We start from the raw sequence: 14,425 nt of genomic DNA, 5'->3' as shown, positions 1-14,425 counted from the left end.
AGGGTATATGTGAAAATAGCCGCTTGTAGTCCCTTTGGTTTATGACTGTTAGGGCTGATCCTGTGTCCAATTCCATTTTCACTTGGACTCCGTCTAGCTTGAGTGTAACCCAGATAGCCTGGTGATCCTCCATTTTGGTTACCTTATGTAGTTTCAGACAACCCAGCTCCTTGCTTCCGGAGTCTGTGTCACTTTCCTGTTCGTCTGAACCACTGTCCATCACCTGGTGTACCTTTTTGTACTTCTCCTGTGGAGATTTCTTACTGTTGGTTTTCTTCCCAGACCTGCAGACTCTTGCTATGTGTCCTGCTTTTCCACACTGTCTGCACACTTGGTCCTTGAACCAACAATCCTTCTGGTCATGTGTTGTTCTGCCGCAGCGATAGCACTTCCCTGTTCCATAGGACATTTCATTGGTGCCATATTCTTGCGGTCTCCGTTGTATCTCTGCAGCTCCCCTTGCGGCTGCTTCGTGTGATACTGCCATACTGAAAGCCTTGTCCAGCGTAAGATCCTTTTCTGATAGAAGCCGTTTCTGGGTTCCTTCACTTTGTAGCCCACACACAAACTTGTCCCTTAACGTATCTGCTAGTCCCGCTCCAAACTGGCAGTGTTTTGATAGCTTGCGCAGTTCCGTTAGGTACTCAGCATTGCTTTCATCTTTGTGTTGGTTCCTTTTATGGAACTTAAATCGTTCTGCTATCAGCAGCAGTGTGGGATTTAAGTGGTCCTGTAGGATTTCTACTATGCTTTCGAAATTCTTGTTCACCGGCTTCTCTGGGGTTATTAGATTTCGCAGTAACCCATAAGTTTTTGCACCCATGGAATTTAACAAAACCAGTGCTTTACTAGCATCTGGCACTTCATTCGCCCTGCAGTACACCTCAATGCGTTCCACATATGTCGCCCAATCTTCGACTTCATTGTCGAACGTAGAGATACTGCCACTCTTCGGCATCCCTGGGTGTGATTTAACTGTCAAAAAAGGCGTCTCCCGCGCTTCCCCTTCTTCTCCGCTGGCACATACATTACATACTTCATTGGATATTAAATGATTTTGGTCGGCCTGAGGTCATGAAAGGCGTTATGCAAATTCAATTCTTTATTTTTCTTTTAATGTTATTCGTGGCCCCCTCTTTGTGGGGACGCTTGTAAATATCATACCATTTATCTTTGGCCAGTGCCACTAGCCATTGGTCTGTACAGAACAAGATACTTACTCAGGTAAGGAAAGTTCACACTGTATCATTACAAGCACTGAAGTAAATGGCTGATTGCTTGGTTAAGCACTTCAGTTGAGAAGCAGTGCTCGGAGGGAGAGCTCATTGGGACTGAAAAGACCGCGCACACCTTGATTGTTAGAATGGGTTGAAAACTCAGGCTGCAGCATCTCAGCTTACTGAAGAGCACTCAGTGTGACTGCCACTTTTGTTGGGAGCACCTTTTCAGAGAAACAGTCCTTATATCATTTTACAAGCACAAAAATAAATAATTATAAAGTATTTTAAAACCCTGTATTGTTCAGTTTAAGGGCTGTAATTACAGCTATCATTTAAGGAAGTTAACAATGCAGCAAAGGGGTCGGATTTCTGATGACAGAGTCGATTAACTTTGTGGGTGGAGTCTGCTCCTGTGAGACTCTATTGGCCGTGCTGACAAACAGGTTCCAGCAGCCTCAAGCTGTTCAAAGTTCATTCGCTGCAACAACAAGTTGAGGTGAAGAACAGAGTTGGATGGAGCTTCAATATTCGAGCATTTGAAAGTACAACCGTTGCAGTGAGTTAGCGTCCAGTATCAGTACAACCCATTTAAAATTAGGATTGACCAGTTGTTGCAAGCTTACTGAGGGAGAAACAAGGTAAAGATTACTTACTGTAATCCTCTCTCGTTCTTTGCTAAATTGTGGTCACTTTATACCATTTAAATGCTGCGTATGATGTTTGAGCCTATAAAATGTTGCTTGTAAATCATATTTAGTTATAGGAAATAATTTTAAGGAGACGTTTTCCAATAGGAGCACAATTAAAGTGCAATCAAAAGTATGCCAGCATGTACGGCATTACAGACGCTGGGTGGGCTTCTCCTAGTATTTTCTGACGCCCTCTTTAGGAATGCTGAAAATTATTTAGTGTAGATTTGACCATATGCTGGGAGTGTGGAGATCTGTGGTGGGGGGAAGAGAGAGAAATCCGGGGCAATAATACATGATATTACTTTCGAAGCCTGTGCCCATTTCTCTCAACTCACTTTTGAATCACTTCAATCAGGTTTTGCCACTGCAACACCACCAAAATGTTTCTGCTTCCCCAACTGTTTAAATCCCTTAAGGGCCTCACTCCTTCTCTATCTCTGAAAACATCTCAGTCCTACAATCTGCTCCACCCTGAACTCTTGTACTACAATAATATCATGCCATCATTTTTGTTTAGTGAAATTTGTTAGAAGGACAAAAATGACTACATTCTGAGTACCGTCAATTCATTTACTCATTTGAGAATGTGCAAAGTATGATGGCTAATATGGAGAAGTCCAATACCTGTATCTAGGCAGCGTTTCTTGATGAGTTCACAGAACTGCAGTCCAACCTGGAGTGTGTGACATCTGCAGAAGAGCCCCCATGTCCCCTTAAAAGAGGTCCTAAACACAGCTGTGGATTCTCTCGGGAATGTCAGAGCTGATGCAATAGAAACACGAGTTGAAATTCCAGGATTCCTGTTCCACTGTCAGCAGAGCAGCTAAGGACGGCAACACCATTCCAAAGTGTAGGGATGGGGGGTCGTCAGTATGTTCAGAGTGGGACCATCATGACCCTAAGGTTGTTTCAGCAGCAGCCACCTTGATGGAGGCCCAGAATATTGCAGCGACGCTGCTGTGTCGGAATGGCACGGCGGAGGCCCTGGGATGGGCTTCAAATTAAAGCGACTGCACAAGTTTTTAGTTCTCATAGGAGGTATTGTGACCATCTCTGCTGGGGAAGCAATCCCCTCCAGAATTGATTACCTTTTCCCTCGGGCATTTAGAGGCCTTTTGATAGACTCATAACAGAACCTACACTTGCTCTCAGTTGGCATAGGTTCCATTGGGACTATCGGAGGATGAACTGGATAGAATTTTCCAGGGAAGCTTGGGAGCATCACCAGATATGCCCCCTTGATGTAGGGAGAGTGGGAAAGTGGTGAATAGACAGTTTCTCAAACATGCCCAAGTAATTGTGGCATTTTTTTGTATGGATGCCTGCTTGACTAGGAGCAGATTCGCTGGGCTCTCCTCCAATGTAGACACGTGTCGTTGTTCTGGCCTGTGGAACTCGCTCATCCTCCAGCTCCCCAAGGGCAAGAGGAATTCCCAAAGGATGCTGTGGCAAATCACTAAAATTCCTTTTGAATAGTATGGGAGAAAGATAGAAGGCAAAATTTAAACTAAATGCAAAGGAAAAGTGTCATTTCCATAATAGCGTCCTCTGCAAGCGGCCTCTCTGGCACACATGCGAGGCCCACAGAATCAGGAAGGTGGGCCTCTGTTCCCTGTAGTGTTCAACTCCTAATTTTGTGGAAAGAAAAGGGAGGTGGGGATTCTCTTAATTGTTCACCATGACTTTGGCAGAAGAGCCATGGCAATCAAAACATTCCAAAGAAGGTGCAAGTAGATTATTTCTCTGCTCCATGTATGTCCCTTCCTCAATGTTTGCTTTCCTGTGCTTGCCTTTGATAATACTGTGTGGTGTGTGCCATCTACTTTGTAATCTGGTGCTCCTTCTTCTGAACAGGAAAGGTAAGTGGTGTCACACTGCTGCTCCTCAGTGGGGACCACTAATTTGCCTGTGGCAAATGCCCTGTTTCTGCTGGGTCATAACATGGCCCTTCCACTACAGCCTGCACCTTGGGCATCTGTGCTGTTTGGCTGCTGCTGTTGTCTATCTGACTCTTCTGCAATCCTCCTGAGGAGGCCGTCTGGGAGAGGGTGATGGATCCTTACCCTGAGAGGTGAACTACTTGTCCACCTCGCCTCCTGCCATAGCGCAGCTGCTGGCTGCCCCTTACAGATGACCAAGGATCTGACAGGAGTGAGATCCTTGTGTAAATTGTAGCCCAAGGTCTCTAACGATCAGGCACAATGTTGGCAAGCAAAAGTTAATCGGCAATAAAAACAGGAAATACTCAGGTCAGGCAACATCTGTGGAGAGAGAAACAAGAGTTTACGTTGCAAGTCGATGACCCTTCGTCAGAACGACCTGAAATGTTAACTCTGTTTCTCTCTCCTCAGATGCTGCCTGACCTGCTGACTATTTCCAGCGTTTTCTGTTTTTATTTCAGATTTTCAGCATCTGCAGTATTTTACTTTTGTATTAAAGCTAATCAGCATTTGGGCCTCTCGCATCAGGAGGGCTGCCACCTCCACTTGCTGCTCTTAACTGGTGCTCAATGCTTCATGTTGTGAACAATCCTGCACTGGTGTTTGAGGTCTGGAGTGTTTGAGTGCTAATGTAACAAGGCTGCTTCCTTGTACTCCTACCTGGTGCCAGTATCCTTGTCTTGGGAGGGCCACACACAATTAAAGGGAAATGTAGTGTATGTAACCTGTACCACCTTAAGAGGATACCTTAAGGTGATGGACTACTTTTTGATGGGTCCTGTACATTGTAGTACTGGTGGTGACCACACTGGTATAAACCCTGTGGAGCAAAGTGTATCCCAGTTCAGCCCTGAGCCTCAATCACTAAGAGTCTTCAGTGCATTTCTGGCTGTGCAGCTGCCTCAATCAGCAGGAGGAGAAGGAGCAGCCAAAGCAAGAGTAGAAAGTGGTGGTCTCCTCTCCAGGAAGTGGAGGAGAATGATAGACCACCACCTCCACCTCCTCCAACATCATCACAGCAACTGGGGTGCCTGGAGAGATAGGACAGAGGAGGAGAAGGAGAAAGGAGGCTAGTATCAACACCAACCAGGGGAGAGGCCTTTTCGTGTGTGCGTGGTGTTTCTGGGCCGACTGGAGACGGACGCAGGTGGGCGTCCCCTCCGTGAGGCTGCGGTGGTGGGCAAGGCGCACGTCCGTCTCATCTGTCAGGAGTACGCGAAGGGGTCGACCAAGAGGCGGGAGGCGCGGCTCGGGCGGTTGGAGAAGGAGGTGCTCCACCTGGAGTCCCGTCTCGGTCAAGTCGTCGGGGACCCGGCCCTGCGGAAGGTGTACGAAGAGAAGGAGGGCGCGCTGAAGGACCTGCAGCTCGTCGGGTCCCGAGGCGCGTACGTGAGGTCGCGGATCCAGCTGCTGCGGGACCTGGACCGCGGCTCCCCCTTCTACTCGCTGGAAAAAAGACGAGGGGTCCGTAAGCAGCTCTTGGGGCTGCTGGCCGACAACGGATCTCTGGTCTCGGATCCAGAGGGAATCAACTCGGAGACCCGCGCCTACTACGGGGCTCTGTTCTCTCCGGATCCGTCCAGCGAGGATGCGCGCAGAGTTTTGTGGGAGGACCTGCCGAAGGTCAGTCCGGAGGGCGCCGAAAAATTGGATGCTCCGCTAAGCCTGGCGGAGCTGACCGGCGCCCTCCGCCAGCTCTCTAGGGGGAATGTCCCCGGGGCTGGACGGGCTGACCGTGGAGTTCCACAGGACGTTCTGGGACGTCTTGGGCGGCGACTACGCGCGGGTCCTGGGGGAAAGTTTGGCGACCGGGGAGATGCCCCTCTCGTGGCGCAGGGCGGTCATTGTCCTGCTGCCTAAGAAGGGCGATCTCCGCCTCCTTAAGAACTGGCACCCGGTCTCCCTCCTCAGCACGGACTATAAAATCTTTGCCAGGGCCATGTCTGCTCGCCTTGGCACCGTGCTGGCCCACATGATCCACCCCGACCAGTCCTACACGGTCCCGGGCCGGACCATCCACGATAACATCCATCTGGTCCGGGACCTGGTCCACCACTCCCAGAGGGCTGGTCTGTCGGTCGCCTTCCTCTCCCTGGATCAGGAGAAGGCGTTCGACAGGGTGGATCACGAGTATCTCTTCGGGACTCTGCGCGCATTCGGGTTCGGGACGCATTTCGTCGCCCGGATCCGACTTCTGTACGCCGCCGCAGAGTGTCTGATTAAAGTTAACGGGTCCTTGACGGCGCCCCTTCGCTTCGGGAGGCGGGTGCGTCAGGGATTCCCCATGTCCGGTCAGTTATACGCCATTTGCGTGGAGCCATTCCTGCACCTCTTGCGGAAGAGGTTGACGGGACTGACTCTGCAAGGGCCGGGCGTGGAGGTGGTTCTCTCTGCTTATGCCGATGACGTGCTCCTCGCGGTCACGGATCCCGCTGACTTGCGGAGGATGCGGGAATGCCAGCAGATTTACTCGGACGCATCCTCCGCCAAGATCAACTGGGAGAAATGTTCCGGACTCCTGGTGGGTCAGTGGTGGGTGGACTCCCTGCCGGAGGAGTTTAGGCCTTTTTGCCTGGAGCACCACGCACCTCCTATTTGGGAGTCTACCTTAGCCCTGCCGCGGACGCCTGGCCGGCAAACTGGCAAGAGCTGGAGGCCAAAGTCACCGCTCGCCTTGGACGCTGGACAGGACTGCTCCGTGTGTTGTCCTACAGGGGTCGAGCGCTGGTCATAAACCAGCTGGTGGCCGCCATGTTGTGGTACCGGTTGGTCACTTTGATCCCTCCCCCTGCGTTTGTCGCCAAGATGCAGAAGAAGCTCATCGACTTCTTCTGGGACAAAAGGAAGCACTGGGTCTCTGCCGCGGTTCTGTGTCTCCCGCTTAGGGAGGGCGGTCAGGCGCTGGTGTGCCTTCGCACCCAGGCTGCGACTTTCCGTCTTCAGACGCTGCAGAGATCCCTGTACGTTGAGATTCCTCCGAGATGGTGTGCGCTGGCGACGTTTTTCTTCTGCCAGCTGCACGGCCTCAATTACGACACGCAGCTCCTGTTTGTGAAAGTGGGCGGTAGGCGTGCCGACCTGCAGGAGCTGCCTGTCTTCTACCAGGAACTACTATGGGTTTGGAACTACGTCGCTTCCAGGCGGAGCTCTCCCCCGTCAGGAGCGGCGGCTCTCCTTCGGGAGCCGCTGCTCAGGAATCCGCACCTCCACGTACGCAGGTTCGGGCGGCTGGCGGAGGGCAGGGCTGTGACTGGCAGAGTCGGGGACCTGCTCGATGTCGGAGGAGCGGGCTGGATGGCGCCAGAGCTGGCGTGGCGCCTGTCCTGGGCCAACATCCGGCTCGCGGCCGAAGCCATCGAGTCGGTGAAAGCGGCACTCGGCCCTGACTCCACTAGGCGTATCGAGGCGGCTCAGGCACGTGGGGCGATCCCGTCCGAGCTTACCCCCGTTCGGACGGAATTCCTCATCGGCGCCTGGCCCCGAAACTCCCCTCTGGAGCCGGCGCCTCACAACTTGAGCCGTCTCGAGGAAATACCCTCCGTGCCTTTTCATTCCGCGCGGAGGGGTTTACTGTATGGGCTGCTCCTGCACACGCTCCACTTTGCCATCTTCGTTTACCGTCCGGACACGCCTTGGCGTGGCGTCTTGCCGACTGGCAGTGGCTGAGGTCCCCAATGGCGGGCTCTCTACGCGGGAGTCCTCCCTTGTTCCATCGGGGACTTGGCCTGGAGGGTGTTGCACGGAGCGGTCCCGTGCAATAAGATTTTAAGTAGGTTCACGGACTCCCAGGCCGCCTGCATTTTTTGCGGCCTGGAGGAGTCCGTGTTTCACGTTTATATGGAGTGTGAGAGGTTGCAGCCCCTCTTTCACTACTTGAAGGGGCTGCTCCTCGATTTTTGGTTGCACTTCAGTCCCACGCTCTTGATCTACGGTCACCCGGTGCGGAGGGGAGCGGACAGGTTGGAGGACCTCCTTGTGGGCCTGCTCCTGGGCCTGGCTAAAAGAGCCATCAATTGGTCCAGGCAGCGGGCGGTCGAGGGGGTCGTCCAGCCGGATTGCCTGCCTCTCTTCCGCGGCCATGTTCGCGCCCGGGTGGCCCTGGAGATGGAGCACGTGGTGTCTGCCGGCGCGCTTGAGTATTTCCGCGACCGGTGGGCGCCGCGGGGACTGGAGTGCATCATCAACCCGGAAAACCAAATTTTAATTTGATTTGTTAAGTTTTAGTTGAACTTTTGTTTATTTACAGTCCAATTGGTTTTTTTGGGTTCAAACAAAAAGAGGACCCTCAATCACTAAAGACCTGTTTAATTACTTCTGTAGTCTGTGTCCTGTTATTCAGCATAACTACATTTGAAAACACAGACTCAACAGTGGCGACGAGTCTGATCTCACCTAGCGGCAGTTTGCATCAAAGGAAGCTTCGTCCTCTGAAACGGGCGTCGAACAAGGACATCCACCCTCAACATCCTGCTGGGCACTGCATCGCACGGGAGGCCATCGGGAACCCGGGTTGGTTTCTGGCCACGAAGTCAAACATCAGTGAACATCCCTTCGACGACGGCGGCGGGTAAGCCCAATTGAGCGGCATGGGGGGGGGATGTCAGCCGATTTGTCAATAAAAGGGGAGGGGAAATGACGAAAAGGGCGGAGAACACGACCGCAGCCGGTGTCGGGCCGGACTGCAATCGGGGCAGAGACGCGCAGCAGCCAGAAAAGCGTTTATGACCACAAGGACCGCGGGAGCGGCGGGGAACAAGAGCAGCAGCGTAGGGGAAAATAAAGGACTGCTGGGAGGCGTGAACGGCAACAGCGCGGGAATCACCATTTTGAGTCGGCGGGGGAAGAAGACAAACGCGGGAAAAGCCGCCATTTTGAAAAAAATAAAATAAAAAAATAAATAAAAATAATAATCATATCCGAAGGAAAGGAAACTCAACAAGGATGCCAAAAACGGGTAACATCACTGCTTTTGATAACGATGTGGAAGATTGGGCCGCTTATGTGGAACGCATCAAAGTTTACTGTACAACGAATGAGGTACCGGAGGATAAGAAAGCATTAACCCTATTAAACTCGATGGGTGCGAAGACATACGGGTTATTAAGGAACCTTGTAACACCAGACAAACCGGTAGGGAAGAGTTTCACGGATATTGTTACGATCCTGCAAGAGCATTTAAACCCCACGCCGCTGCTGATAGCGGAACGATTTAAATTCTACAAAAGAATTCAACTTAAAGAGGAAAGCAACGCTGAATTCCTAACCGAACTGCGCAAGTTATCAAAGTACTGTCAGTTCGGTACAAGACTAGCAGACGCACTGAGAGATAAGTTTGTGTGTGGGTTCCTAAGGGAAGGAACCCAGAAGCGACTGCTAGAGGAAAAGGATCTTACGCTGGACAAAGCTTTCGGCATTGCAGCATCGCACGAGGCAGCAACACGAGGCGCTGCAGAGATACAGCAAAGGCCATTGGAATTCAGCACCAATGAAATGGCATTGGGCGCGGTAAAGTGCTATCGTTGCGGAAGGACAACGCATGACCAGAACCAGTGCTAGTTCAAAGATAAAGAATGCAGGCAATGTGGCAAACTTGGTCACATAGCGAGAGTATACCGGTCAGGAAAGAAGACCAGCAGCAAAAAGTCGCCGCAGGAGAAGTACACAAGGTGACGGAGAACAGTTCGGATGAACAGAAGATGGATTCAGACTCCAGCAGTAAGGAACTAGGTTGTCTAAAAATACATAATGTGGGTAACACAGCAGACCACCAAACTATCTGGGTTATGCTTCGGATAGCAGGAGTCCAAGTGAAGATGGAATTGGACACTGGATCGGCATTAACGGTCATGAATAAGCAAGATTACAAAAGGTTATTCTCGCACATTCCCCTGAGGGATACGGAGATTGTATTGAAAACATACACTGGGCAAATAGTATACCCCAAAGGAAAGATAAAAGTAAATGTGGTCTACAATGGTAAAGAAAGTCAGGAAATGGACTTGTATGTGTTACCTGATGGAGGTCCGCCACTACTGGGACGGGAATGGATCCGGAGAATAAATGTGGACTGGCATTCCATACAAGCACTGACTGTAGATGCCTGTAAGGAGGACGACGTCAAACCTAAACGACTGTCCAAAATATTGGACGATGCTAAGGAGGTGTTCCAACAGGGACTGGGAACACTGAAAGGAATTACGGCAAACATCAAGGTTGAAGAACATGCAAACCCAAAATTTTTCAAAGCCAGACCGGTACCTTATGCGATACGACCTGCTGTGGAAGCAGAGCTGGAAGGGCTAGAACGTTCAGGAGTACTGTCCAAGGTGGACTGGAGCGAATGGGCCACACCCATTGTTCCTGTCATGAAGCGTTCGTTGAGCAACAAGCCGGGGGAACCTGGGAAGGTTCGCATCTGTGGCGATTCCAAGATCACTGTTAATCCGGTTCTTCACACGATGCAATATCCGCTTCCGCAGATTGAAGATCGCTTCGCTGTCTGGCGGGAAACACTTCAAGATAGACCTGGCGCAGGCGTACCTACAGATGGAAGTGGATGAAGCGTCACGCCAGTATCTCACGATCAACACGCATAATAGACTGGTTTTTGGATTGGCATCGGCTCCAGCGATTTTGGCAAAGGGCCATGGAGCAGGTATTGCAGGGAATCCCAGGCGCACACTGCTACCTGGACGACATTCTGATTACAGGAGATGATGATAAGGATCACCTTGCGAATTTGGAGCAGGTGCTCATCAGATTGAAAGAACATGGGCTCAGAGTTAATCGCCAGAAATGAGAGTTCTTTCACAAGCGAATCTCGTACTGCGGCCACGTCATTGACCAGGAGGGGCTCCATAAGTCACCTGACAAGATCGAAGCTGTTGTGAAAGCTCCGGCACCGGAAAATGTATCCCAGTTGAGGTCGTTCCTTGGGTTGGTTAACTATTACCACAAGTTTCTTCCAAATTTATCCACTGTGTTACACCCGCTAAACATTCTTTTGCAAATGGGAATACCATGGAAGTGGAGCGATGATTGTAAGCGGGCTTTTCAAAAGAGCAAGGCAATGATCACCTCTAAGGAAGTGTTGGTTCACTTTAACCCAACGCTGCCTATTCGCTTAGCTTGTGATGCTTCTCCATATGGTATCGGGGCAGTGCTCTCACAAGTTTCCAAATGGCTCAGAAAGGCCAGTCACGTTCGCATCCAGATCATTGACCTCCGCTGAGCGCAACTATGCTCAGATAGATAGGGAGGCTCTCGGCCTCGTGTGGGGAGTTAAGAAATTTAACCATTACCTGCAAGGCCAAAAGTTTACGCTGCTGACAGATAACATAAGAAATAGGAGCAGGAGTAGGCCAATCGGCCCCTCGAGCCTGCTCCGCCATTCAATAAGATCATGGCTGATCTGATCCTAACCGCCAATCCACTATCACAGGACTATCTCCTGAATCTAACAGAATTAGACACACGAAAGAGGAGCAGGATCAGGCTACACGGCCCCTGGGCCCGCTCCGCTACCCACAGAGCCATGACCGATCCGAACCTAGACTCATGTCCAAATTCCTGCCCGCTCCCTGTAACCCTTAATTCCCTTTACTTCTCGGAAACTGTCTCTTTCTGTTTTAAATTTATGTAATGATGTAGCTTCGACAGCTTTTTGGGGCAGCATATTCCATGGACCTACCACCCTCTGAGTGAAGTAGTTCCTCCTCATCTCAGTTTTGAAAGAGCAGCCCCTTATTCTAAGACTATGCCCCCTAGTTCTAGTTTCACCCATCATCGGGAACATCCTCCCCGCATCCACCTGATCCAACCCCTTCGCAATCTTATGTTTCAATAAGATCGGCTCTCTTCTGAACTCCAATGAGTAGAGTCCCAATCTACTCAACCTCTCCTCATATGCTCATCCCCGGGATTAACCGAGTGAACCACCTTTGTACTGACTCGAGAGCAAGTATGTCTTGTCTTAAGTATGGACACCAGAACTGTATGCAGTATTCCAGGTGCGGTCTCACCAATACCTTGTACAACTGAAGCAATACCTCCCTATTTTTATATTCTATCCCCCTAGCAATGAAAGCCAACATTCCATTGGCCGCCTTAATCACTTGCTGCACCTGCATACTAACCTTTTGAGTTTCGTGCACCAGGACCCCCAGATCCCTTTGTACTTCAGTACTTTCCAGTTTCTTGCCATTAAGATAATAACTTGCTCTATGATTTTTTCCTGCCAAAGTGCATAACCTCACACTTTCCAGTATTGTATTCCATCTGCCAAATCTCTGCCCACTTACTTAGCCTGTCTATGTCCCCTTGCAGGTTTTTTATGTCCTCCTCACTCACTACTTTCCCTCCCAACTTAGTATCATCTGCAAACTTTGATATGTTACACTCGGTCCCCTCCTCCAAATCGTTAATATAGATTGTAAAGAGTTGGGGACCCAGCACTGACCCCTGTGGAACACCACTAGTTACTGATTGCCAGTCTGAGAATGAACCATTTATCTCTGCCTTCTGTTAGATAGCCAATCCTCTATCCATGCCAGAATATTACCCCCAATCCCGTGATTTTTTATCTTAAGCAATAATCTTTTGTGTGGCACCTTGTCAAATGCCTTTTGGAAGTCTAAATACACTACGTCCACTGGTTCACCTTTATCCACCCTATATGTTACTTCCTCAAAGAACTCCAGCAAATTTGTCAAACATGACTTCCCCTTCATAAAACCATGCTGACTTTGTCTTATTAAATAATGATTATCCAAATGTCCTGTTACTGTCTCCTTAATAATGGACTCCAAAATTTTACCTACCACAGATATAGTTTCCAGCCTTCTGTCTACTGCCCTTTTTTAAATAAGGGTGTTACATTAGCAGTTTTCTAGTCTGCCGGGACCTTTGAGTCCAGGGAGCTTTGGAAGATTACCAATGCATCCACAATCCCTACCGCCACTTCTCTCAAGACCCTAGGATGTAAGCCATCAGGTCCAGGTGATTTATCCGCCTTGAGTCCCATTATTTTACCGAGTACCACTTCCTTAGTGATTTTGATTGTGTTTATCTCCTTTCCCCCCCCCCCCCCCCCCATAGCCCCCTGCTTGTCCAGTGTTGGGATATTCTTAGTGTCTTCTACTGTAAAGACTGATACAAAATATTCATTCAGTGTTTTTGCCATCTCCATATTTCCCGGTCTCATCCTCTAAGGGACCAACATTTACTTTAGCCACCCTTTTTCTTTTTATATAACTATAAAAACTCTTACTATCTGTTTTTATATTTTTTGCTAATTTACTTTCATAATCTATCTTCCCTTTCTTAATCTTTTTGTTATTTTTTGCTGTCTTTTAAAGACTTCCCAATCCTCTATCCTCCCACTAGATTTGGCTACCTTATATGCCCTTGTTTTTAGTCGAATACTATTCTTAATTTCTTTACTTGGCCATGGATGGCTGTCTTTTCTTTTACACCCTTTTCTTCTCAGTGGAATATATATTTTTTGGAAGTTGTAAAATAACTCCTTAAATGTACACCACTGATCATGTATCGTCTTACCCTTTAATCTATTTTCCCAATCCACTCTACTCAATTCCGCTCTCATACCTTCATAGTCTCCTTTATTCAAGCTTAGCACGCTTGTTTGCGATCCAACCTTCTCACCCTCTAATTGAATATGGAATTCAACCATGTTATGGTCACTCATTCCAAGGGGATCCTTTACTAGGACATTTTTAATTAATCCTGTCTCGTTACACAGGACTAGATCTAAGGTTGCTTGCCCCCTGGTCGGTTCAGTTACATACTGCTCAAGAAACCCATCCCTAATACACTCAATGAACTCGTCCTCAGTGCAGCCCTGCCCAATTTGATTTGTCCAATTAATATGATAGTTAAAATCCCCCCATAATTATAGATGTTCCCTTATTACAAGCCTCAACTATTTCCTGATTGATACTCCGTCCAACCGAGTTGCAACTGTTCGGAGGCCTATAGACTACGCCCACTAGTGTTTTTTTCCCCTTATTATTCCTTATCTCCACCCAAACTGTTTCATTATCCTGATCTTTTGACCCAATATCATTTCTCTGTATTAGTGATTCCTTGCTTTAGTAACATAGCCACCCCACCTCCCCTTCCTTCCTGATCGTTAAATAACCTGGTTTGTTTAATTCCCAGGCATTGTCACCCTGCAGCCATGTTTCTGTAATGGCCACAAGATCATACCCATATGTAGCTATTTGTGCCATTAACTCGTCTATTTTGTTACGAATGCTACGTGCATTCAGATAGAGAACTTTCAAATGTGTTTTGTGACACTTAGTTCCTGCTTTTGCCCTTTTTATTACTTTACCTTTTACTCCATACCTTCTGCCCCTTCCTGACACGCTCTGGTTTTTAATTTCCCCACTGCTACCTAAGTCTATGACCTTCTCTGTTGTCATGTTTATTATTTGCTCTCTAGGAACCCCCCCCCCCCCCCCCCCCCACTAGTTAGTTTAAAGCCCTCTCTACAGCCCTAATTATATGATCCGCCAGGACTCTAGTCCCAGCACTGGCCAAGTGAAGCCTG

The 14,425-nt window shown here is 49.1% G+C and overlaps 1 protein-coding gene across 6 annotated transcripts in view; it reads left to right on the top strand.

Moving 5' to 3' along the window:
* Positions 1-1,618: 1,618 nt before the first annotated feature.
* Positions 1,619-14,425, top strand: part of LOC147120484 (retinol dehydrogenase 7-like) — a 29,786-nt gene continuing 16,979 nt past the window's right edge. For 3 of the 6 annotated variants that reach the window (XM_085986484.1, XM_085986482.1, XM_085986483.1), the window contains exon 1: positions 1,619-1,858. The gene's annotated coding sequence lies outside the window, so the exon portion shown is untranslated. The remainder of the gene's footprint in view (positions 1,859-14,425) is intronic. The other 3 variants (XM_085986487.1, XM_085986486.1, XM_085986481.1) reach the window with 2 other exon arrangements.

The sequence above is a fragment of the Somniosus microcephalus genome, chromosome 4 (assembly GCF_052327205.1).
Source record: "Somniosus microcephalus isolate GS21.2 chromosome 4, FLI_Smic_1.0, whole genome shotgun sequence".
Classification (NCBI taxonomy): Eukaryota; Metazoa; Chordata; class Chondrichthyes; order Squaliformes; family Somniosidae; genus Somniosus; species Somniosus microcephalus.
The sequence above is the reverse complement of the archived record's forward strand: the minus strand, read 5'-3'. Positions and strand labels throughout refer to the sequence as shown.